The sequence below is a fragment of the Rattus norvegicus genome, chromosome 14, assembly GCF_021556685.1.
Source record: "Rattus norvegicus strain SHRSP/BbbUtx chromosome 14, alternate assembly SHRSP_T2T, whole genome shotgun sequence".
NCBI classification, from domain to species: Eukaryota; Metazoa; Chordata; class Mammalia; order Rodentia; family Muridae; genus Rattus; species Rattus norvegicus.
Genome location: NC_141547.1, coordinates 3,730,294 through 3,755,841, shown reverse-complemented (window position 1 = coordinate 3,755,841; position 25,548 = coordinate 3,730,294).

Sequence of the window (25,548 nt, the reverse complement as noted above, 5' to 3'; positions counted from 1 at the left end):
AGTGTCCTGTGTCTTGTACTCACTGTCCTGTGAGCTCACTGTCCTGTGTGCTCACTGTCCTGTGTCTTGTGCGCACTGTCCTGTGTGCTCACTGTCCTGTGTGCTCACTGTCCTGTGTGCTCACTGTCCGGTGTCCTGTGTGCTCACTCTCCTTTGTGCTCACTGTCCTGTGTGCTCACTGTCCTTTGTGCTCATAGTCCTGTGTGTTCTCTGTCCTGTCTCCTGTGCTCACTCTCCTGTGCTAACTGTCCTGTGTCCTGTGTGCTCACTTTCCCATGTCCTGTGTGCTCACTGTCCTCTGTGCTCACTGTCCCGTGTCCTGTGTGCTCACTCTACTGTGTGCTCAGTGTCCTGTGTCCTGTGTGCTCACTGTCCTGTGTCTAGTGTATTCACTGTCCTGTGCTCACTGTCCGGTGACCTGTGTGCTCACTGTCCCATGTCCTGTGTGCTCACTATCTTGTGTGCCTACTGTCCCGTGTCCTGTGTGCTTCCTGTCCTGTGTCTTTCCTGTCCTGTGTCCTGTGCTCACTGTCAGGTGCTCATTGTACTGTGTCCTGTTTGCTCACTGTCCCGTGTGCTCACTGTCCAATGTCCTGTGGGCTCACTGTCCTGTGTGCTCACTGTCCCGTGTCTTGTGTGCTCACTGTCCTGTGCTCACTGTCCTATGGTCACTGTCCTTTGTCCTGTGTGCTCACTGTCCTGTGTGCTCAGTGTCCTGTGTCCTGTGTGCTCACTGTCCTGTGTGCTCACTGTCCTGTGTCCTGTTTGCTTTCTGTCCTGTGTGCTCACTGTCCCGTGTGCTCACTGTCCTGTGTGCTCACTGTCCTGTGTGCTCACTGTCCTGTATGCTCAGTGTCCTGTGTCTTGTGCTCACTGTCCTGTGTGCTCACTGTCCTGTGTGCTCACTGTTGTGTGTGCTCACTGTCCTGTGTGCTCACTGTCCTGTGTGTTTACTGCCTGTGTGTTCACTGTCCTGTGTCGTGTGCTCACTGTCCTGTGCTCACTGTCCTGTGTCCTGTGTGCTCACTGTCCCGTGTGCGCACTGTCCCATGTCCTGTGTGCTCAATGTCCTGTGTGCTCACTGTCCCGTATTCTGTGTGCCCACTGTCCTGTGCTCACTGTCCTGTGATCACTGTCCTGTGTCCTGTGTGCTCACTGTCCTGTGTGCTCAGTGTCCTGTGTCCTGTGTGCTCACTGTCCTGTGTGCTCACTGTCCTGTGTCCTGTGTGCTCACTGTCCTGTGTGCTCAGTGACCTGTGTGCTCACTGTCCTGTGTGCTCACTGTCCTTTGTGCTCACTGTCCCGTGTGCTCACTGTCCCATGTGCTCACTGTCCTGTGAGCTCACTGTCCTGTGTGCTCACTGTCCTTATGCTCACTGTCCCGTGTGCTCACTGTCCCGTGTGCTCAGTGTCCTGTGTGCTCACTGTCCTGTGTGCTCACTGTCCTGTGTCTTGTGCTCACTGTCCTGTGTGCTCACTGTCCTGTGTGCTCACTGTCCTCTGTGCTCACTGTCCTGTGTGCTCACTGTCCTGTGTGCTCACTGTACCGTGTCATGTGTGCTCACTGTCCTGTGTCCTTTGTCCTCACTGTCCTGTGTGCTCACTGTCCTGTGTCCTGTGTACTCACCGTCCTCTGTGTTCACAGTCGCGTGTTTTCACTGTCCTGTGCCCACTCTCCTGTGCTCACTGTCCCGTGTGCTCACTGCCCTGTGTGCTCACTGGCCTGTGTGCTCACTGTCCTCTGTGCTCACTGTCCTTTGTGCTCACTGTCCTGTGTGCTCACTGTCCTGTGTCTTGTGCTAACTGTCCTATGTACTCACTGTCCTGGGTGCTCACTGTCCTGTGTGCTCACTGTCCTTTGCGCTCACTGTCTTGTGTGTTCACTGTCCTGTCTCCTGTGCTCACTGTCCTGTGCTCACTGTCCGGTGTCCTGTGTGCTCACTGTCCCATGTCCTATGTGCTCACTGTCCCATGTCCTATGTGCTCACTGTCCTGTTTGCTTACTGTCCTGTGTCCTGTGTGCTCCCTGTCCTGTGTCCAGTGTATTCACTGTCCTGTGTGCTCACTGTCCTGTATCCTGTGCTCACTGTCATGTGTACTGTGTGCTCACTGTCCTTTGCTCACTGTCCTGTGTCCTGTGTGCTCACTGTCCTGTGTGCTCACTGTCCTGTGTGCTCACTGTCCTGTGAGCTCACTGTCCTGTATACTCACTGTCCTGTGTGCTCACTGTCCTTATGCTCACTGTCCCGTGTGCTCACTGTCCTGTGTGCTCACTGTCCTGTGTGCTCACTGTCCTGTGTCTTGTGCTCACTGTCCTGTGTGCTCACTGTCCTGTGTGCTCAGTGTCCTGTGTCCTGTGTGCTCACTGTCCTTTGTGCTCACTGTCCTGTGTGCTCACTGTCCTGTGTCTTGTGCTCACTGTCCTATGTGCTCACTGTCCTGTGTTCTCACTGTCCTGTGTGCTCACTGTCCTGTGAGCTCACTGTCCTTTGTCTTGTGCTCACTGACCGTTGTACTCATTGTCCTGTGTGCATACTGTCCTGTGTGCTCACTGTCCTGTGCTCACTGTCCTGTGTGCTCACTGTCCTGTGTGCTCTCTGTCCTGTGTTCTGTGTGTTCACTTTCCCATGAGCTCACTGTCCCGTGTCCTGTGTTCTCACTGTCCCATGTCCTGTGTGCTCACTGTCCTGTGTTGCTCACTGTCCGGAGTCCTGTGTGCTCATTGTCCTGTGTGCTCTCTGTCCTGTTCTCACTGTCCTGTGTGCTCACTGTACGGTGTCCTGTGCGCTCACTCCCCTGTGTCTTGTGTGCTCACTGTCCTGTGTTCTCACTGTCCTGTGTCCTGTGTGCCCACAGTCCTGTGTGCTCACTGTCCTGTGTGCTCACTGTCCTGTGCTCACTGTCCAGTGTGCTCACTGTCCTGTGTCCTGTGTGCTCACTGTCCTGTGTGCTCACTGTCCTGTGTGCTCACTGTCCAGTGTGCTCACTGTCCTGTGTCCTGTGTGCTCACTGTCCTTGTGGTCACTGTCCTGTGTCCTGTGTGGTCACTGTCCTGTGTCTTGTGTGGTCAATGTCCTGTGTCCTGTGTGCTCACTGTCCTGTGTGCTCACTGTCCCGTGTGCTCACTGTCCCGAGTGCTTAATGTCCTGTGTGCTCATTGTCCTGTGTGCTCACTGTCCTGTTTGCTCACTATCCTGTGTCTTGTGTGCTCAATGTCCTGTGTGCTCACTGTCCTGTGTGCTCACTGTCCTGTGTGCTCACTGTCCTGTGCTCACTGTTCTGTGCTCACTCTTCTGTGTGCTCACTGTTCTGTGTCCTGTGTGCTCACTGTCCTGTGTGCTCACTGTCCTGTATCCTGTGTGCTCACTGTCCTGTGTGCTCACTGTCCTGTGTGCTCACTGAACTGTGTTCTCACTGTCCTGTGTGCTCACTGTCCTGGGTGCTCACTGTCCTGTGTCCTGTGAGCCCACTGTCCTGTGTGCACACTGTCCTGAGTGCTCACTGTCCTGTGTGCTTACTGTCCTGTGTGTTCACTGTCCTGTGTCGTGTGCTCACTGTCCTGTGCTCACTGTCCTGTGTCCTGTGTGCTCACTGTCCTGTGTGCTCACTGTCCCGTGTCCTGTGTGCTCCCTGTCCTGTGCTCACTGTCCTGTGATCACTGTCCAGTGTCCTGTGTGCTTACTCTCCTTTGTGCTCAGTGTCCTGTGTGCTCACTGTCCAGTGTGCTCACTGTCCTGTGTCCTGTGTGCTCACTGTCCTGTGTGCTCACTGTCCTGTGTGCTCACTGTCCTGTGTCCTGTGTGCTCACTGTCCTGTGTGCTCACTCTCCTGTGTGCTCACTGTCCTGTGTGCTTAATGTCCTGTGTGTTCACTGTCCTGTTTCGTGTGCTCACTGTCCTGTGCTCACTGTCCTGTGTCCTGTGTGCTCACTGTCCTTTTTTCTCACTGTCCTGTGTGCTCACTGTCCTGTGTGCTCACTGTCTTGTGTTCTGTGTGCTCACTGTCCCGTGTGCTCACTGTCCCATGTCCTGTGTGCTCACTGTCCCATGTCCTGTGTGCTCACTGTCCTGTGTGCTCACTGTACCGTGTCATGTGTGCTCACTGTCCTGTGTCCTGTGTCCTCACTGTCCTGTGTTCTCACTGTCCTGTGTCCTGTGTGCTCATCGTCCTGTGTGTTCACTGTCGCGTGTATTCACTGTCCTGTGCCCACTCTCCTGTGCTCACTGTCCTGTGTGCTCACTGTCATGTGTGCTCACTGTCTTGTATGCTCAGTGTCCTGCGTCTTGTACTCACTGTCCTGTGTTCTCACTGTCCTGTGTGCTCACTGTCCTGTTTGCTCCCTGTCCTGTGTACTCACTGTCCTGTGTCCTGTGCTCACTGCCCGTTGTACTCACTGTCCTGTGTGCTCACTGTCCTGTGTGCTCACTGTCCTGTGTGCTCACTGTCCTTGTCCTGTGTGCTCATTGTCCTTGTCCTGTGTGCTCAATGTCCTGTGTGCTCACTGTCCTGTGTGCTCACTGTCCTTTGTCCTCACTGTCCTGTGTCTTGTGCTCAATGCCCTGTGTTCTCACTGTCCTGTGTGCTCACTGTCCTGTGTGCTCACTGTCCTATGTGCTCACTGTCCTGTGTGCTCACTGTCCTGTGTCTTGTGCGCACTGTCCTGCGTGCTCACTGTCCTGTTTGCTCACTGTCCTTTGTGCTCACTGTCCGGTGTGTTCTCTGTCCTGTCTCCTGTGCTCACTCACCTGTGCTCACTGTCCCGTGTTTGTGTGCTCACTGTCCTGTGTGCTCAGTGTCCTGTGTCCTGTGTGCTCACTGTCCTGTGTCTAGTGTATTCACTGTCCTGTGCTTACTGTCCTGTGTCCTGTGTGCTCACTGTCCCATGTCCTGTGTGCTCACTATCTTGTGTGCCTACTGTCCCGTGTCCTGTGTGCTTCCTGTCCTGTGTGTTCACTGTCCTGTGTCGTGTGCTCACTGTCAGGTGCTCACTGTACTGTGTCCTGTTTGCTCACTGTCCCGTGTGCTCACTGTCCCATGTCCTGTGGGCTCACTGTCCTGTGTGCTCACTGTCCTTGTCCTGTGTGCTCACTGTCCTTGTCCTGTGTGCTCAATGTCCTGTGTGCTCACTGTCCTGTGTTCTCACTGTCCTTTGTCCTCACTGTCCTGTGTCTTGTGCTCAATGCCCTGTGTTCTCACTGTCCTGTGTGCTCACTGTCCTGTGTGCTCACTGTACTGTGTGCTCACTGTCCTGTGTGCTCACTGTCCGGTGTCTTGTGCACACTGTCCTGCGTGCTCACTGTTCTGTGTGCTCACTGTCCTTTGTGCTCACTGTCCGGTGTGTTCTCTGTCCTGTCTCCTGTGCTCACTCACCTGTGCTCACTGTCCCGTGTTTGTGTGCTCACTGTCCTGTGTGCTCAGTGTCCTGTGTCCTGTGTGCTCACTGTCCTGTGTCTAGTGTATTCACTGTCCTGTGCTTACTGTCCTGTGTCCTGTGTGCTCACTGTCCCATGTCCTGTGTGCTCACTATCTTGTGTGCCTACTGTCCCGTGTCCTGTGTGCTTCCTGTCCTGTGTGTTCACTGTCCTGTGTCGTGTGCTCACTGTCAGGTGCTCACTGTACTGTGTCCTGTTTGCTCACTGTCCCGTGTGCTCACTGTCCCATGTCCTGTGTGCCCACTGTCCTGTGTGCTCACTGTCCCGTGTCCTGTGTGCTCACTGTCCTATGCGCACTGTCCTATGGTCACTGTCCTGTGTCCTGTGTGCTCACTGTCCTGTGTGCTCAGTGTCCTGTGTCCTGTGTGCTCACTGTCCTGTGTGCTCACTGTCCTGTGTCCTGTGTGCTTTCTGTCCTGTGTGCTCACTGTCCCGTGGGCTCACTGTCCTGTGTGCTCACTGTCCTGTGTGCTCACTGTCCTGTATGCTCAGTGTCCTGTGTCCTGTGCTCACTGTCCTGTGTGCTCACTGTCCTGTGTGCTCACTGTTGTGTGTGCTCACTGTCCTGTGTGCTCACTGTCCTGTGTTTTTACTGCCTGTGTGTTCACTGTCCTGTGTCGTGTGCTCACTGTCCTGTGCTCACTGTCCTGTGTCCTGTGTGCTCACTGTCCCGTGTGCGCACTGTCCCATGTCCTGTGTGCTCAATGTCCTGTGTGCTCACTGTCCCGTGTTCTGTGTGCCCACTGTCCTGTGCTCACTGTCCTGTGATCACTGTCCTGTGTCCTGTGTGCTCACTGTCCTGTGTGCTCAGTGTCCTGTGTCCTGTGTGCTCACTGTCCTGTGTGCTCACTGTCCTGTGTCCTGTGTGCTCACTGTCCTGTGTGCTCACTGACCTGTGTGCTCACTGTCCTGTGTGCTCACTGTCCTGTGTCCTGTGTGCTCACGGTCCTGTGTTCTCACTGTCCTGTGTGCTCACTGTCCTGTGTGCTCACTGTCCTGTGAGCTCACTGTCCTGTGAGCTCACTGTCCTGTGTGCTCACTGTCCTTATGCTCACTGTCCCGTGTGCTCACCATCCCGTGTGCTCAGTTTCCTGTGTGCTCACTGTCCTGTGTGCTCACTGTCCTGTGTCTTGTGCTCACTGTCCTGTGTGCTCACTGTCCTGTGTGCTCACTGTCCTCTGTGCTCACTGTCCTTTGTGCTCACTGTCCTGTGTGCTCACTGTCCTCTGTCTTGTGCTCACTGTCCTATGTGCTCACTGTCCCGTGTTCTCACTGTCCTGTGTGCTCACTGTCCTGTGTGCTCACTGTCCTTTGTCTTGTGCTCACTGCCCGTTGTACTCATTGTCCTGTGTGCTCACTGTCATGTGTGCTCACTGTCCTGTGTGCTCACTGTCCCGAGTCCTGTGTGCTCATTGTCCTGTGTGCTCTCTGTCCTGTTCTCACTGTCCTGTGTGCTCACCTGTACGGTGTCCTGTGCGCTCACTCCCCTGTGTCCTGTGTGCTCACTGTCCTGTGTTCTCACTGTCCTGTGTCCTGTGTGCCCACAGTCCTGTGTGCTCACTGTCCTGTGTGCTCACTGTCCTGTGCTCACTGTCCTGTGTGCTCACTGTCCTGTGTCCTGTGTGCTCACTGTCCTGTGTTCTCACTGTCCTGTGTGCTCACTGTCCAGTGTGCTCACTGTCCTGTGTCCTGTGTGCTCACTGTCCTTGTGGTCACTGTCCTGTGTCCTGTGTGGTCACTGTCCTGTGTCCTGTGTGTTCAATGTCCTGTGTCCTGTGTGCTTACTGTCCTGTGTGCTCACTGTCCTGTGTGCTCACTGTCCTGTGTGCTCACTGTCCTGTGTGCTCACTGTCTCGTGTGCTCACTGTCCCGAGTGCTTAATGTCCTGTGTGCTCATTGTCCTGTGTGCTCACTGTCCTGTTTGCTCACTATCCTGTGTCTTGTGTGCTTACTGTCCTGTGTGCTCACTGTCCTGTGTGCTCACTGTCCTGTGTGCTCACTGTCCTGTGCTCACTGTTCTGTGCTCACTGTTCTGTGTGCTCACTGTTCTGTGTCCTGTGTGCTCACTGTCCTGTGTGCACACTGTCCTGTATCCTGTGTGCTCACTGTCCTGTGTGCTCACTGTCCTGTGTGCTTACTGTCCTGTGTGCTCACTGAACTGTGTTCTCACTGTCCTGTGTGCTCACTGTCCTGGGTGCTCACTGTCCTGTGTCCTGTGTGCCCACTGTCCTGTGTGCACACTGTCCTGAGTGCTCACTGTCCTGTGTGCTTACTGTCCTGTGTGTTCACTGTCCTGTGTAGTGTGCTCACTGTCCTGTGTCCTGTGTTGTGTGCTCACTGTCCTGTGTGCTCACTGTCCCGTGTCCTGTGTGCTCCCTGTCCTGTGCTCACTGTCCTGTGATCACTGTCCAGTGTCCTGTGTGCTTACTCTCCTTTGTGCTCAGTGTCCTGTGTGCTCACTGTCCAGTGTGCTCACTGTCCTGTGTCCTGTGTGCTCACTGTCCTGTGTGCTCACTGTCCTGTGTGCTCACTGTCCTGTGTCCTGTGTGCTCACTGTCCTGTGTGCTCACTGTCCTGTGTGCTCACTGTCCTGTGTGCTTAATGTCCTGTGTGTTCACTGTCCTGTTTCGTGTGCTCACTGTCCTGTGCTCACTGTCCTGTGTCCTGTGTGCTCACTGTCCTTTTTGCTCACTGTCCTGTGTGCTGACTGTCCTGTGTGCTCACTGTCCTGTGTTCTGTGTGCTCACTGTCCCGTGTGCTCACTGTCCCATGTCCTGTGTGCTCACTGTCCCATGTCCTGTGTGCTCACTGTCCTGTGTGCTCACTGTACCGTGTTATGTGTGCTCACTGTCCTGTGTCCTGTGTCCTCACTGTCCTGTGTGCTCACTGTCCTGTGTCCTGTGTGCTCACCGTCCTGTGTGTTCACTGTCGCGTGTATTCACAGTCCTGTGCCCACTCTCCTGTGCTCACTGTCCTGTGTGCTCACTGTCATGTGTGCTCACTGTCCTGTGTCCCCTGTGCTCACTGTCCCGTGTGCTCACTGTCCTGTGCTCACTGTCTGTGCTCACTGTCCTGTGTGCTCACTGTCCTGTGTGCTCACTGTCCTGTGTCCTGTGTGCTCAAAGTCCTGTGTGCTCACTGTCCCATGTCCTGTGTGCTCACTGTCCTGTGCTCACTGTCCTGTGTCCTGTGTGCTCACTGTCCTGTGTGCTCACTGTCCTGTGTCCTGTGTGCTCACTGTCCTGTGTGCTCACTGTCCTGTGTTCGCACTGTCCTTTGTGCTCACTTTCCTGTGCTCACTGTCCTGTGTGCTCACTGTCCTGTGTGCTCACTGTCCTGTGTCCTGTGTGCTCACTGTCCTGTGTGCTCACTGTCCTGTGTGTTTACTGCCTGTGTGTTCTCTGTCCTGTGTCGTGTGCTCACTGTCCTGTGCTCACTGTCCTGTGTCCTGTGTGCTCACTGTACCGTGTGCGCACTGTCCCATGTCCTGTGTGCTCAATGTCCTGTGTGCTCACTGTCCCATGTTCTGTGTGCCCACTGTCCTGTGCTCACTGTCCTGTGATCACTGTCCTGTGTCCTGTGTGCTCACTGTCCTGTGTGCTCAGTGTCCTGTGTCCTGTGTGCTCACTGTCCTGTGTGCTCACTGTCCTGTGTCCTGTGTGCTCACTGTACTGTGTGCTCACTGACCTGTGTGCTCACTGTCCTGTGTGCTCACTGTCCTGTGTGCTCACTGTTCTGTGTGCTTACTCTCCCGTGTGCTCACTGTCCCGTGTGCTCACTGTCCTGTGTGCTCACTGTACAGTGTGCTCACTGTCCTGTATGCTCATTGTCCTGCGTCTTGTACTCACTGTCCTGTGTGCTCACTGTCCTGTGTGCTCACTGTCCTGTTTTCTCCCTGTCCTGTGTGCTCACTGTCCTGTGTCTTGTGCTCACTGCCCGTTGTACTCACTGTCCTGTGTGCTCACTGTCCTGTGTGCTCACTGTCCTGTGTGCTCACTGTCCTTGTCCTGTGTGCTCACTGTCCTTGTCCTTTGTGCTCAATGTCCTGTGTGCTCACTGTCCTGTGTGCTCACTGTACTTTGTCCTCACTGTCCTGTGTCTTGTGCTCAATGCCCTGTGTTCTCACTGTCCTGTGTGCTCACTGTCCTGTGTGCTCACTGTCCTGTGTGCTCACTGTCCTGTGTGCTCACTGTCCTGTGTCTTGTGCGCACTGTCCTGCGTGCTCACTGTCCTGTGTGCTCACTGTCCTTTGTGCTCACTGTCCGGTGTGTTCTCTGTCCTGTCTCCAGTGCTCACTCATCTGTGCTCACTGTCCCGTGTTTGTGTGCTCACTGTCCTGTGTGCTCAGTGTCCTGTGTCCTGTGTGCTCACTGTCCTGTGTCTAGTGTATTCACTGTCCTGTGCTTACTGTCCTGTGTCCTGTGTGCTCACTGTCCCATGTCCTGTGTGCTCACTATCTTGTGTGCTTACTGTCCCGTGTCCTGTGTGCTTCCTGTCCTGTGTGTTCACTGTCCTGTGTCATGTGCTCACTGTCAGGTGCTCACTGTACTGTGTCCTGTTTGCTCACTGTCCTGTGTGCTCACTGTCTCGTGTGCTCACTGTCCCAAGTGCTTATTCTCATGTGTGCTCTCTGTCCTGTGTGCTCACTGTCCTGCTCCACTCTCCGGTGTCCTGTGTGCTCACTGTCCTGTTTGCTCACTATCCTGTGTCTTGTGTGCTCACTGTCCTGTGTGCTCACTGTCCTGTGTGCTCACTGTCCTGTGCTCACCGTCTGTGCTCACTGTTCTGTGTGCTCACTGTCCTGTGTCCTGTGTGCTCACTGTCCGGTGTGCTCATTGTCCTGTGTCCTGTGTGCTCACTGTCCTGTGTTCTCACTGTCCTGTGTGCTCACTGTCCTGTGCTCACTGTCCTGTGTGCTCACTGTCCTGTGTGCTCACTGTCCTTTGTCCTGCGTGCTCACTGTACTGTGTGCTCACTGTCCTGTGTGCTCACTGTCCTGTGTGCTCACTGTCCTGTGTGCTCACTGTCCCGTGTCCTGTGTGCTCACTGTCCTGTGCTCACAGTCCTGTGATCACTGTCCAGTGTCTTGTGTGCTCACTCTCCTGTGTGCTCAGTGTCCTGTGTCCTGTGTGCTCACTGTCCTGTGTACTCACTGTCCTGTGTGCTCACTGTACTGTGTGCTCACTGTCCTGTGTGCTCATTGTCCTGTGTGCTTACTGTCCTGTGTGCTCACTCTCCTGTGCGCTCCCTGTCCCGTGTGCTCACTGTACCGTGTCCTCACTGTCCTGAGTACTCACTGTAATGTGTGCTCACTGTCCTGTATGCTCAGTGTCCGGTGTCTTGTGCTCACTGTCCTGTGTGCTCACTGTCCTGTGTGCTCACTGTCCTGCGTGCTCACTGTTCTGCGTGCTCACTGTCCTGTGTGCTCACTGTCCTGTGTTCTCAGTTTCCAGTGTCTTGTGCTCACTGCCCGTTGTACTCACTGTCCTGTGCTCACTGTCCTGCGTGCTCACTGTCCTGTGTTCTCACTGTCCTTGTCCTGTGTGCTGACTGTCCTGTGTGCTGACTGTCCTGTGTGCTGACTGTCCTGTGTGCTCACTGTCCTTTGTCCTCACTGTCCTCTGTCCTCTCTGTCCAGTGTCTTGTGCACAATGTCCTGTGTGCTCACTGTCCTGTGTGCTCACAGTCCTGTATCTTGTGCTCACTGCCCTTTGGACTCACTGTCCTGTGTGCTCACTGTACTGTGTGCTCACTGTCCTGTGTTCTCACTGTCCTTGTCCTGTGTGCTCACTGTCCTGTGTGTTCACTGTCCTGTGTGCTCACTGTCCTGTGTGCTCACTGTCCTTTGTCCTCACTGTCCTGTGTCCTCACTGTCCTGTGTCTTGTGCTCAATGTCCTGTGTGCTCACTGTCCTGTGTGCTCACTGTCCTGTGTGCTCATTGTCCTGTGTGCTCACTGTCCTGTGTGCTCACTGTCCTGTGTGCTCACTGTCCTGTGTGCTCTCTTTCCCGTGTCCTGTGTGCTCACTGTCCTGTGTCCTGTGTGCTCACTGTCCTGTGGGCTCACTGTCCTGTGTGCTCACAGTCCTGTATCTTGTGCTCACTGCCCGTTGGACTCACTGTCCTGTGTGTTCACTGTCCTGTGTGCTCACTGTCCTGTGTGCTCACTGTCCTTTTTCCTCACTGTCCTTTGTCCTCACTGTCCTGTGTCCTCACTGTCCTGTGTCTTGTGCTCAATGTCCTGTGTGCTCACTGTCCTGTGTGCTCACTGTACTGTGTGCTCATTGTCCTGTGTGCTCACTGTCCTGTGTGCTCACTGTCCTGTGTGCTCACTGTCCCTTGTGCTCACTGTCCCATGTCCTGTGTGCTCACTGTACTGTGTGCTCACTGTCCCGTGTCCTGTGGGCTCACTGTCCTGTGCTCACAGTCCTGTGATCACTGTCCAGTGTCTTGTGTGCTCACTCTCCTGTGTGCTCAGTGTCCTGTGTCCTGTGTGCTCACTGTCCTGTTTACTCACTGTCCTGTGTGCTCACTGTACTGTGTGCTCACTGTCGTGTGTGCTGACTGTCCTGTGTGCTCACTGTCCTTTGTCCTCACTGTCCTCTGTCCTCACTGTCCAGTGTCTTGTACACAATGTCCTGTGTGCTCACTGTCCTGTGTGCTCACTGTCCTGTATCTTGTGCTCACTGCCCGTTGTACTCACTGTCCTGTGTGCTCACTGTCCTGTGTGCTCACTGTCCTGTGTTCTCACTGTCCTTGTCCTGTGTGCTCACTGTCCTGTGTGTTCACTGTCCTGTGTGCTCACTGTCCTGTGTGCTCACTGTCCTTTGTCCTCACTGTCCTGTGTCCTCACTGTCCTGTGTCTTGTGCTCAATGTCCTGTGTGCTCACTATCCTGTGTGCTCACTGTCCTGTGTGCTCATTGTCCTGTGTGCTCTCTGTCCTGTGTGCTCACTGTCCTGTGTGCTCACTGTCCTGTGTGCTCTCTTTCCCGTGTCCTGTGTGCTCACTGTCCTGTGTGCTCACTGTCCTGTGGGCTCACTGTCCTGTGTGCTTACTGTCCTGTGTGTTCACTGTCCTGTGTCGTGTGCTCACTCTCCTGTGCTCACTGTCCTGTGTCCTGTGTGCTCACTGTCTTTTGTGCTCACTGTCCCATGTCCTGTGTGCTCACTGTACTGTGTGCTCACTGTCCCGTGTCCTGTGGGCTCACTGTCCTGTGCTCACAGTCCTGTGATCACTGTCCAGTGTCTTGTGTGCTCACTCTCCTGTGTGCTCAGTGTCCTGTGTCCTGTGTGCTCACTGTCCTGTGTACTCACTGTCCTGTGTGCTCACTGTACTGTGTGCTCACTGTCCGGTGTGCTCATTGTCCTGTGTGCTTACTGTCCTGTGTGCTCACTGTCCTATGTGCTCCCTGTCCCGTGTGCTCACTGTACCGTGTCCTCACTGTCCTGTGTACTCACTGTACTGTGTGCTCACTGTCCTGTATGCTCAGTGTCCGGTGTCTTGTGCTCACTGTCCTGTGTGCACACTGTCCAGTGTGCTCACTGTTTTGCTTGCTCACTGTTCTGAGTGCTCACTGTCCTGTGTGCTCACTGTCCTGTGTGCTCAGTTTCCAGTGTCTTGTGCTCACTGCCCGTTGTACTCACTGTCCTGTGCTCACTGTCCTGCGTGCTCACTGTCCTGGGTTCTCACTGTCCTTGTCCTGTGTGCTGACTGTCCTGTGTGCTGACTGTCCTGTGTGCTCACTGTCCTGTGTTCTGTGTGCTCACTGTCCCGTGTGCTCACTGTCCCATGTCCTGTGTGCTCACTGTCCCATGTCCTGTGTGCTCACTGTCCTGTGTGCTCACTGTACCGTGTTATGTGTGCTCACTGTCCTGTGTCCTGTGTCCTCACTGTCCTGTGTGCTCACTGTCCTGTGTCCTGTGTGCTCACCGTCCTGTGTGTTCACTGTCGCGTGTATTCACAGTCCTGTGCCCACTCTCCTGTGCTCACTGTCCTGTGTGCTCACTGTCATGTGTGCTCACTGTCCTGTGTCCCCTGTGCTCACTGTCCCGTGTGCTCACTGTCCTGTGCTCACTGTCTGTGCTCACTGTCCTGTGTGCTCACTGTCCTGTGTGCTCACTGTCCTGTGTCCTGTGTGCTCAAAGTCCTGTGTGCTCACTGTCCCGTGTCCTGTGTGCTCACTGTCCTGTGCTCACTGTCCTGTGTCCTGTGTGCTCACTGTCCTGTGTGCTCACTGTCCTGTGTCCTGTGTGCTCACTGTCCTGTGTGCTCACTGTCCTGTGTTCGCACTGTCCTTTGTGCTCACTTTCCTGTGCTCACTGTCCTGTGTGCTCACTGTCCTGTGTGCTCACTGTCCTGTGTCCTGTGTGCTCACTGTCCTGTGTGCTCACTGTCCTGTGTGTTTACTGCCTGTGTGTTCTCTGTCCTGTGTCGTGTGCTCACTGTCCTGTGCTCACTGTCCTGTGTCCTGTGTGCTCACTGTACCGTGTGCGCACTGTCCCATGTCCTGTGTGCTCAATGTCCTGTGTGCTCACTGTCCCATGTTCTGTGTGCCCACTGTCCTGTGCTCACTGTCCTGTGATCACTGTCCTGTGTCCTGTGTGCTCACTGTCCTGTGTGCTCAGTGTCCTGTGTCCTGTGTGCTCACTGTCCTGTGTGCTCACTGTCCTGTGTCCTGTGTGCTCACTGTACTGTGTGCTCACTGACCTGTGTGCTCACTGTCCTGTGTGCTCACTGTCCTGTGTGCTCACTGTTCTGTGTGCTTACTCTCCCGTGTGCTCACTGTCCCGTGTGCTCACTGTCCTGTGTGCTCACTGTACAGTGTGCTCACTGTCCTGTATGCTCATTGTCCTGCGTCTTGTACTCACTGTCCTGTGTGCTCACTGTCCTGTGTGCTCACTGTCCTGTTTTCTCCCTGTCCTGTGTGCTCACTGTCCTGTGTCTTGTGCTCACTGCCCGTTGTACTCACTGTCCTGTGTGCTCACTGTCCTGTGTGCTCACTGTCCTGTGTGCTCACTGTCCTTGTCCTGTGTGCTCACTGTCCTTGTCCTGTGTGCTCAATGTCCTGTGTGCTCACTGTCCTGTGTGCTCACTGTCCTTTGTCCTCACTGTCCTGTGTCTTGTGCTCAATGCCCTGTGTTCTCACTGTCCTGTGTGCTCACTGTCCTGTGTGCTCACTGTCCTGTGTGCTCACTGTCCTGTGTGCTCACTGTCCTGTGTCTTGTGCGCACTGTCCTGCGTGCTCACTGTCCTGTGTGCTCACTGTCCTTTGTGCTCACTGTCCGGTGTGTTCTCTGTCCTGTCTCCAGTGCTCACTCATCTGTGCTCACTGTCCCGTGTTTGTGTGCTCACTGTCCTGTGTGCTCAGTGTCCTGTGTCCTGTGTGCTCACTGTCCTGTGTCTAGTGTATTCACTGTCCAGTGCTTACTGTCCTGTGTCCTGTGTGCTCACTGTCCCATGTCCTGTGTGCTCACTATCTTGTGTGCTTACTGTCCCGTGTCCTGTGTGCTTCCTGTCCTGTGTGTTCACTGTCCTGTGTCATGTGCTCACTGTCAGGTGCTCACTGTACTGTGTCCTGTTTGCTCACTGTCCTGTGTGCTCACTGTCTCGTGTGCTCACTGTCCCAAGTGCTTATTCTCATGTGTGCTCTCTGTCCTGTGTGCTCACTGTCCTGCTCCACTCTCCGGTGTCCTGTGTGCTCACTGTCCTGTTTGCTCACTATCCTGTGTCTTGTGTGCTCACTGTCCTGTGTGCTCACTGTCCTGTGTGCTCACTGTCCCTTGTGCTCACTGTCCCATGTCCTGTGTGCTCACTGTACTGTGTGCTCACTGTCCCGTGTCCTGTGGGCTCACTGTCCTGTGCTCACAGTCCTGTGATCACTGTCCAGTGTCTTGTGTGCTCACTCTCCTGTGTGCTCAGTGTCCTGTGTCCTGTGTGCTCACTGTCCTGTTTACTCACTGTCCTGTGTGCTCACTGTACTGTGTGCTCACTGTCGTGTGTGCTGACTGTCCTGTGTGCTCACTGTCCTTTGTCCTCACTGTCCTCTGTCCTCACTTTCCAGTGTCTTGTACACAATGTCCTGTGTGCTCACTGTCCTGTGTGCTCACTGTCCTGTATCTTGTGCTCACTGCCCGTTGTACTCACTGTCCTGTGTGCTCACTGTCCTGTGTGCTCACTGTCCTGTGTTCTCACTGTCCTTGTCCTGTGTGCTCACTGTCCTGTGTGTTCACTGTCCTGTGTGCTCACTGTCCTGTGTGCTCACTGTCCTTTGTCCTCACTGTCCTGTGTCCTCACTGTCCTGTGTCTTGTGCTCAATGTCCTGTGTGCTCACTATCCTGTGTGCTCACTGTCCTGTGTGCTCATTGTCCTGTGTGCTCACTGTCCTGTGTGCTCACTGTCCTGTGTGCTCACTGTCCTGTGTGCTCTCTTTCCCGTGTCCTGTGTGCTCACTGTCCTGTGTGCTCACTGTCCTGTGGGCTCACTGTCCTGTGTGCTTACTGTCCTGTGTGTTCACTGTCCTGTGTCGTGTGCTCACTCTCCTGTGCTCACTGTCCTGTGTCCTGTGTGCTCACTGTCTTTTGTGCTCACTGTCCCATGTCCTGTGTGCTCACTGTACTGTGTGCTCACTGTCCCGTGTCCTGTGGGCTCACTGTCCTGTGCTCACAGTCCTGTGATCACTGTCCAGTGTCTTGTGTGCTCACTCTCCTGTGTGCTCAGTGTCCTGTGTCCTGTGTGCTCACTGTCCTGTGTACTCACTGTCCTGTGTGCTCACTGTACTGTGTGCTCACTGTCCGGTGTGCTCATTGTCCTGTGTGCTTACTGTCCTGTGTGCTCACTGTCCTATGTGCTCCCTGTCCCGTGTGCTCACTGTACCGTGTCCTCACTGTCCTGTGTACTCACTGTACTGTGTGCTCACTGTCCTGTATGCTCAGTGTCCGGTGTCTTGTGCTCACTGTCCTGTGTGCACACTGTCCAGTGTGCTCACTGTTTTGCTTGCTCACTGTTCTGAGTGCTCACTGTCCTGTGTGCTCACTGTCCTGTGTGCTCAGTTTCCAGTGTCTTGTGCTCACTGCCCGTTGTACTCACTGTCCTGTGCTCACTGTCCTGCGTGCTCACTGTCCTGGGTTCTCACTGTCCTTGTCCTGTGTGCTGACTGTCCTGTGTGCTGACTGTCCTGTGTGCTCACTGTCCTGTGTTCTGTGTGCTCACTGTCCCGTGTGCTCACTGTCCCATGTCCTGTGTGCTCACTGTCCCATGTCCTGTGTGCTCACTGTCCTGTGTGCTCACTGTACCGTGTTATGTGTGCTCACTGTCCTGTGTCCTGTGTCCTCACTGTCCTGTGTGCTCACTGTCCTGTGTCCTGTGTGCTCACCGTCCTGTGTGTTCACTGTCGCGTGTATTCACAGTCCTGTGCCCACTCTCCTGTGCTCACTGTCCTGTGTGCTCACTGTCATGTGTGCTCACTGTCCTGTGTCCCCTGTGCTCACTGTCCCGTGTGCTCACTGTCCTGTGCTCACTGTCTGTGCTCACTGTCCTGTGTGCTCACTGTCCTGTGTGCTCACTGTCCTGTGTCCTGTGTGCTCAAAGTCCTGTGTGCTCACTGTCCCGTGTCCTGTGTGCTCACTGTCCTGTGCTCACTGTCCTGTGTCCTGTGTGCTCACTGTCCTGTGTGCTCACTGTCCTGTGTCCTGTGTGCTCACTGTCCTGTGTGCTCACTGTCCTGTGTTCGCACTGTCCTTTGTGCTCACTTTCCTGTGCTCACTGTCCTGTGTGCTCACTGTCCTGTGTGCTCACTGTCCTGTGTCCTGTGTGCTCACTGTCCTGTGTGCTCACTGTCCTGTGTGTTTACTGCCTGTGTGTTCTCTGTCCTGTGTCGTGTGCTCACTGTCCTGTGCTCACTGTCCTGTGTCCTGTGTGCTCACTGTACCGTGTGCGCACTGTCCCATGTCCTGTGTGCTCAATGTCCTGTGTGCTCACTGTCCCATGTTCTGTGTGCCCACTGTCCTGTGCTCACTGTCCTGTGATCACTGTCCTGTGTCCTGTGTGCTCACTGTCCTGTGTGCTCAGTGTCCTGTGTCCTGTGTGCTCACTGTACTGTGTGCTCACTGACCTGTGTGCTCACTGTCCTGTGTGCTCACTGTCCTGTGTGCTCACTGTTCTGTGTGCTTACTCTCCCGTGTGCTCACTGTCCCGTGTGCTCACTGTCCTGTGTGCTCACTGTACAGTGTGCTCACTGTCCTGTATGCTCATTGTCCTGCGTCTTGTACTCACTGTCCTGTGTGCTCACTGTCCTGTGTGCTCACTGTCCTGTTTTCTCCCTGTCCTGTGTGCTCACTGTCCTGTGTCTTGTGCTCACTGCCCGTTGTACTCACTGTCCTGTGTGCTCACTGTCCTGTGTGCTCACTGTCCTTGTCCTGTGTGCTCACTGTCCTTGTCCTGTGTGCTCAATGTCCTGTGTGCTCACTGTCCTGTGTGCTCACTGTCCTTTGTCCTCACTGTCCTGTGTCTTGTGCTCAATGCCCTGGGTTCTCACTGTCCTGTGTGCTCACTGTCCTGTGTGCTCACTGTCCTGTGTGCTCACTGTCCTGTGTGCTCACTGTCCTGTGTCTTGTGCGCACTGTCCTGCGTGCTCACTGTCCTGTGTGCTCACTGTCCTTTGTGCTCACTGTCCGGTGTGTTCTCTGTCCTGTCTCCAGTGCTCACTCATCTGTGCTCACTGTCCCGTGTTTGTGTGCTCACTGTCCTGTGTGCTCAGTGTCCTGTGTCCTGTGTGCTCACTGTCCTGTGTCTAGTGTATTCACTGTCCTGTGCTTACTGTCCTGTGTCCTGTGTGCTCACTGTCCCATGTCCTGTGTGCTCACTATCTTGTGTGCTTACTGTCCCGTGTCCTGTGTGCTTCCTGTCCTGTGTGTTCACTGTCCTGTGTCATGTGCTCACTGTCAGGTGCTCACTGTACTGTGTCCTGTTTGCTCACTGTCCTGTGTGCTCACTGTCTCGTGTGCTCACTGTCCCAAGTGCTTATTCTCATGTGTGCTCTCTGTCCTGTGTGCTCACTGTCCTGCTCCACTCTCCGGTGTCCTGTGTGCTCACTGTCCTGTTTGCTCACTATCCTGTGTCTTGTGTGCTCACTGTCCTGTGTGCTCACTGTCCTGTGTGCTCACTGTCCTGTGCTCACCGTTCTGTGCTCACTGTTCTGTGTGCTCACTGTCCTGTGTCCTGTGTGCTCACTGTCCGGTGTGCTCATTGTCCTGTGTCCTGTGTGCTCACTGTCCTGTGTTCTCACTGTCCTGTGTGCTCACTGTCCTGTGCTCACTGTCCTGTGTGCTCACTGTCCTGTGTGCTCACTGTCCTTTGTCCTGCGTGCTCACTGTACTGTGTGCTCACTGTCCTGTGTGCTCACTGTCCTGTGTGCTCACTGTCCTGTGTGCTCACTGTCCCGTGTCCTGTGTGCTCACTGTCCTGTGCTCACAGTCCTGTGATCACTGTCCAGTGTCTTGTGTGCTCACTCTCCTGTGTGCTCAGTGTCCTGTGTCCTGTGTGCTCACTGTCCTGTGTACTCACTGTCCTGTGTGCTCACTGTACTGTGTGCTCACTGTCCTGTGTGCTCATTGTCCTGTGTGCTTACTGTCCTGTGTGCTCACTCTCCTGTGCGCTCCCTGTCCCGTGTGCTCACTGTACCGTGTCCTCACTGTCCTGAGTACTCACTGTAATGTGTGCTCACTGTCCTGTATGCTCAGTGTCCGGTGTCTTGTGCTCACTGTCCTGTGTGCTCACTGTCCTGTGTGCTCACTGTCCTGCGTGCTCACTGTTCTGTGTGCTCACTGTCCTGTGTGCTCACTGTCCTGTGTTCTCAGTTTCCAGTGTCTTGTGCTCACTGCCCGTTGTACTCACTGTCCTGTGCTCACTGTCCTGCGTGCTCACTGTCCTGTGTTCTCACTGTCCTTGTCCTGTGTGCTGACTGTCCTGTGTGCTGACTGTCCTGTGTGCTGACTGTCCTGTGTGCTCACTGTCCTTTGTCCTCACTGTCCTCTGTCCTCTCTGTCCAGTGTCTTGTGCACAATGTCCTGTGTGCTCACTGTCCTGTGTGCTCACAGTCCTGTATCTTGTGCTCACTGCCCTTTGGACTCACTGTCCTGTGTGCTCACTGTACTGTGTGCTCACTGTCCTGTGTTCTCACTGTCCTTGTCCTGTGTGCTCACTGTCCTGTGTGTTCACTGTCCTGTGTGCTCACTGTCCTGTGTGCTCACTGTCCTTTGTCCTCACTGTCCTGTGTCCTCACTGTCCTGTGTCTTGTGCTCAATGTCCTGTGTGCTCACTGTCCTGTGTGCTCACTGTACTCTGTGCTCATTGTCCTGTGTGCTCACTGTCCTGTGTGCTCACTGTCCTGTGTGCTCACTGTCCTGTGTGCTCTCTTTCCCGTGTCCTGTGTGCTCACTGTCCTGTGTGCTCACTGTCCTGTGTCCTGTGTGCTCACTGTCCTGTGGGCTCACTGTCCTGTGTGCTCACAGTCCTGTATCTTGTGCTCACTGCCCGTTGGACTCACTGTCCTGTGTGTTCACTGTCCTGTGTGCTCACTGTCCTGTGTGCTCACTGTCCTTTGTCCTCACTGTCCTTTGTCCTCACTGTCCTGTGTCCTCACTGTCCTGTGTCTTGTGCTCAATGTCCTGTGTGCTCACTGTCCTGTGTGCTCACTGTACTGTGTGCTCATTGTCCTGTGTGCTCACTGTCCTGTGTGCTCACTGTCCTGTGTGCTCACTGTCCCTTGTGCTCACTGTCCCATGTCCTGTGTGCTCACTGTACTGTGTGCTCACTGTCCCGTGTCCTGTGGGCTCACTGTCCTGTGCTCACAGTCCTGTGATCACTGTCCAGTGTCTTGTGTGCTCACTCTCCTGTGTGCTCAGTGTCCTGTGTCCTGTGTGCTCACTGTCCTGTGTGCTCACTGTCCTGTGTGCTCTCTTTCCCGTGTCCTGTGGGCTCACTGTACTGTGTGCTCACTGTCCCGTGTCCTGTGGGCTCACTGTCCTGTGCTCACAGTCCTGTGATCACTGTCCAGTGTCTTGTGTGCTCACTCTCCTGTGTGCTCAGTGTCCTGTGTCCTGTGTGCTCACTGTCCTGTTTACTCACTGTCCTGTGTGCTCACTGTACTGTGTGCTCACTGTCGTGTGTGCTGACTGTCCTGTGTGCTCACTGTCCTTTGTCCTCACTGTCCTCTGTCCTCACTGTCCAGTGTCTTGTACACAATGTCCTGTGTGCTCACTGTCCTGTGTGCTCACTGTCCTGTATCTTGTGCTCACTGCCCGTTGTACTCACTGTCCTGTGTGCTCACTGTCCTGTGTGCTCACTGTCCTGTGTTCTCACTGTCCTTGTCCTGTGTGCTCACTGTCCTGTGTGTTCACTGTCCTGTGTGCTCACTGTCCTGTGTGCTCACTGTCCTTTGTCCTCACTGTCCTGTGTCCTCACTGTCCTGTGTCTTGTGCTCAATGTCCTGTGTGCTCACTGTTCTGTGTGCTCACTGTCCTGTGTGCTCATTGTCCTGTGTGCTCACTGTCCTGTGTGCTCACTGTCCTGTGTGCTCACTGTCCTGTGTGCTCTCTTTCCTGTGTCCTGTGTGCTCACTGTCCTGTGTGCTCACTGTCCTGTGGGCTCACTGTCCTGTGTGCTTACTGTCCTGTGTGTTCACTGTCCTGTGTCGTGTGCTCACTCTCCTGTGCTCACTGTCCTGTGTCCTGTGTGCTCACTGTCTTTTGTGCTCACTGTCCCATGTCCTGTGTGCTCACTGTACTGTGTGCTCACTGTCCCGTGTCCTGTGGGCTCACTGTCCTGTGCTCACAGTCCTGTGATCACTGTCCAGTGTCTTGTGTGCTCACTCTCCTGTGTGCTCAGTGTCCTGTGTCCTGTGTGCTCACTGTCCTGTGTACTCACTGTCCTGTGTGCTCACTGTACTGTGTGCTCACTGTCCGGTGTGCTCATTGTCCTGTGTGCTTACTGTCCTGTGTGCTCACTGTCCTATGTGCTCCCTGTCCCGTGTGCTCACTGTACCGTGTCCTCACTGTCCTGTGTACTCACTGTACTGTGTGCTCACTGTCCTGTATGCTCAGTGTCCGGTGTCTTGTGCTCACTGTCCTGTGTGCACACTGTCCTGTGTGCTCACTGTTTTGCGTGCTCACTGTTCTGAGTGCTCACTGTCCTGTGTGCTCACTGTCCTGTGTGCTCAGTTTCCAGTGTCTTGTGCTCACTGCCCGTTGTACTCACTGTCCTGTGCTCACTGTCCTGCGTGCTCACTGTCCTGGGTTCTCACTGTCCTTTTCCTGTGTGCTGACTGTCCTGTGTGCTGACTGTCCTGTGTGCTCACTGTCCTTTGTCCTCACTGTCCTCTGTCCTCTCTGTCCAGTGTCTTGTGCACAATGTCCTGTGTGCTCACTGTCCTGTGTGTTCACAGTCCTGTATCTTGTGCTCACTGCCCGTTGTACTCACTGTCCTGTGTGCTCACTGTCCTGTGTGCTCACTGTCCTGTGTTCTCACTGTCCTTGTCCTGTGTGCTCACTGTCCTGTGTGTTCACTGTCCTGTGTGCTCACTGTCCTGTGTGCTCACTGTCCTTTGTCCACTCTGTCCTGTGTCCTCACTGTCCTGTGTCTTGTGCTCAATGTCCTGTGTGCTCACTGTCCTGTGTGCTCACTGTACTGTGTGCTCATTGTCCTGTGTGCTCACTGTCCTGTGTGCTCACTGTCCTGTGTGCTCACTGTCCTGTGTGCTCTCTTTCCCGTGTCCTGTGTGCTCACTGTCCTGTGTGCTCACTGTCCTGTGTCCTGTGTGCTCACTGTCCTCTGGGCTCACTGTCCTGTGTGCTTACTGTCCTGTGTGTTCACTGTCCTGTGTCGTGTGCTCACTCTCCTGTGCTCACTGTCCTGTGTCCTGTGTGCTCACTGTCCCTTGTGCTCACTGTCCCATGTCCTGTGTGCTCAGTGTACTGTGTGCTCACTGTCCCGTGTCCTGTGGGCTCACTCTCCTGTGCTCCCAGTCCTGTGATCACTGTCCAGTGTCTTGTGTGCTCACTCTCCTGTGTGCTCAGTGTCCTGTGTCCTGTGTGCTCACTGTCCTGTGTACTCACTGTCCTGTGTGCTCACTGTACTGTGTGCTCACTGTCCGGTGTGCTCATTGTCTTGTGTGCTTACTGTCCTGTGTGCTCACTGTCCTATGCGCTCCCTGTCCCGTGTGCTCACTGTACCGTGTCCTCACTGTCCTGTGTACTCACTGTACTGTGTGCTCACTGTCCTGTATGCTCAGTGTCCGGTGTCTTGTGCTCACTGTCCTGTGTGCTCACTGTCCTGTGTGCTCACTGTCCTGCGTGCTCACTGTTCTGTGTGCTCACTGTCCTGTGTGCTCACTGTCCTGTGTGCTCAGTTTCCAATGTCTTGTGCTCACTGCCCGTTGTACTCACTGTCCTGTGCTCACTTTCCCGCATGCTCACTGTCCTGTGTTCTCACTGTCCTTGTCCTGTGTGCTGACTGTCCTGTGTGCTGACTGTCCTGTGTGCTGACTGTCCTGTGTGCTCACTGTCCTTTGTCCTCACTGTCCTCTGTCCTCACTGTCCAGTGTCTTGTGCACAATGTCCTGTGTGCTCACTGTCCTGTGTGCTCACTGTCCTGTGTGCTCACTGTCCTGTGTTCTCACTGTCCTTGTCCTGTGTGCTCACTGTCCTGTGTGTTCACTGTCCTGTGTGCTCACTGTCCTGTGTGCTCACTGTCCTTTGTCCTCACTGTCCTGTGTCCTCACTGTCCTGTGTCTTGTGCTCAATGTCCTGTGTGCTCACTGTCCTGTGTGCTCACTGTACTGTGTGCTCATTGTCCTGTGTGCTCACTGTCCTGTGTCCTCACTGTCCTGTGTGCTCACTGTCCTGTGTGCTCTCTTTCCCGTGTCCTGTGTGCTCACTGTCCTGTGTGCTCACTGTCCTGTGGGCTCACTGTCCTGTGTGCTCACTGTCCTTTGTCCTCACTGTCCTGTGTCCTCACTGTCCTGTGTCTTGTGCTCAATGTCCTGTGTGCTCACTGTCCTGTGTGCTCACTGTCCTGTGTGCTCATTGTCCTGTGTGCTCACTGTCCTGTGTGCTCACTGTCCTGTGTGCTCACTGTCCTGTGTGCTCTCTTTCCCGTGTCCTGTGTGCTCACTGTCCTGTGTGCTCACTGTCCTGTGTCCTGTGTGCTCACTGCTCCATGTCCTGTGTGCTCACTGTCCTGTGTGCTCACTGTCCTGTGTCCTGTGTGCTTACTGTCTTGTGCTCACTGTCCTGTGTGCTCACTGTCTTGTGTCCTGTGTGCTCACTGTCCTGTGTCCTGTGTATTCACTGTCCCGAGTGCTCACTGTTCCGTGTGCTTACTGTCCTGTGTTTTCACTGTCCTGTGTGCCTACTGTCCCGTGTGCTCACTGTTCCGTGTGCTTACTGTCCTGCGTGCTCACTGTCCTGTGTGCTCACTGTCCTGTGCTCACTGTCCTGTGTCCTGTGTGCTCACTGTCCTGTTTGCTCACTATCCTGTTTCTTGTGTGCTCAATGTCCTGTGTGCTTACTGTCCTGTGTGTTCACTGTCTTGTGTGCTCACTGTCCTGTGCTCACTGTTCTCTTTGCTCACTGTCCTGTGTGCTCTCTGTCCTGTGTCCTGTGTGCTCACTGTCCTGTGTCCTGTGTGCTCACTGTCCTGTGTCCTGTGTGCTCACTGTCCTGTGTGCTCACTGTCCTGTGTTCTCACTGTCCTTTTCCTGTGTGCTCACTGTCCTTGTTTTGTGTGCTCACTGTCCTGTGTGCTCACTGTCCTGTTTGCTCACTGTCCTGTGTGCTCACTGTCCTTTGTCCTCACAGTCCTGTGTGCTCACTGTCCTGTGTCTTGTGTTCACTGTCCTGTGTGCTCACTGTCCTGTGTGCTCACTGTCCTGTGTGCTCACCGTCCTGTGTGCTCACTGTCCCATGTGCTCACTGTTCCGTGTGCTTACTGTCCTGTGTGCTCACTGTCCTGTGTGCTCACTGTCCTGTGCTCACTGTCCTGTGTCCTGTGTGCTCACTGTCCTGTTTGCTCACTATCCTGTGTCTTGTGTGCTCAATGTCCTGTGTGCTTACTGTCCTGTGTGTTCACTGTCCTGTGTGCTCACTGTCCTGTGCTCACTGTCCTGTGCTCACTGTTCTGTGTGCTCACTCTCCTGTGTCCTGTGTGCTCACTGTCCTGTGTCCTGTGTACTCACTGTCCTGTGTGCTCACTGTCCTGTGTGCTCACTGTCCTGTGTTCTCACTGTCCTTTTCCTGTGTGCTCACTCTCCTGTGTGCTCACTGTCCTGTGTGCTCACTGTCCTGTGTGCTCACTGTCCTGTGTGCTCACTGTCCTTTGTCCTCACTGTCCTGTGTGCTCACTGTCCCGTGTCTTGTGTTCACTGTCCTGTGTGCTCACTGTCCTGTGTGCTCACTGTCCTGTGTGCTCACTGTCCTCTGTCTTGTGCTCATTGTCCTGTGTGCTCACTGTCCTGTTGCTCACTGTCCTGTGTGTCACTGTCCTGTGCTCATTGTCCTGTGTGCTCACTGTCCTGTGTGCTCACTGTCCTGTGTCCTGTGTGCTCACTGTCCTGTGTGCTCACTGTCCTGTGTGCTCACTGTCCTGTGTGTTCACTGTCCTGTCTCCTGTGCTCAGTGTCCTGTGCTCACTGTCCTGTGTCCTGTGTGCTCACTGTCCCATGTCCTGTGTGCTCACTGTCCTGTGTGCTCAGTGTCCTGTGTCCTGTGTGCTCACTGTCTTGTGCTCACTGTCCTGTGCTCACTGTCCTGTGTGCTCACTGTCTTGTGTCCTGTGTGCTCACTGTCCTGTGTCCTGTGTATTCACTGTCATGTGTGCTCACTGTCCTGTGTCCTTTTGCTCACTGTCCTTTTCTCACTGTCCTGTGCTCAATGTCCTGTGTGTTCACTGTCCTGTGTGCTCCCTGTCCTCTGTTCTTTGTGCTCACTGTCCTGTGTGGTCACTGTCCTGTGTCCTTTGTGCTCACTGTTTTGTGTGCTCACTGTCTTGTGTCCTGTGTGCTCACTGTCCTGTGTTCTCACTGTCCCGTGTGCTCACTGTTCCGTGTGCTCACTGTCCTGTGTG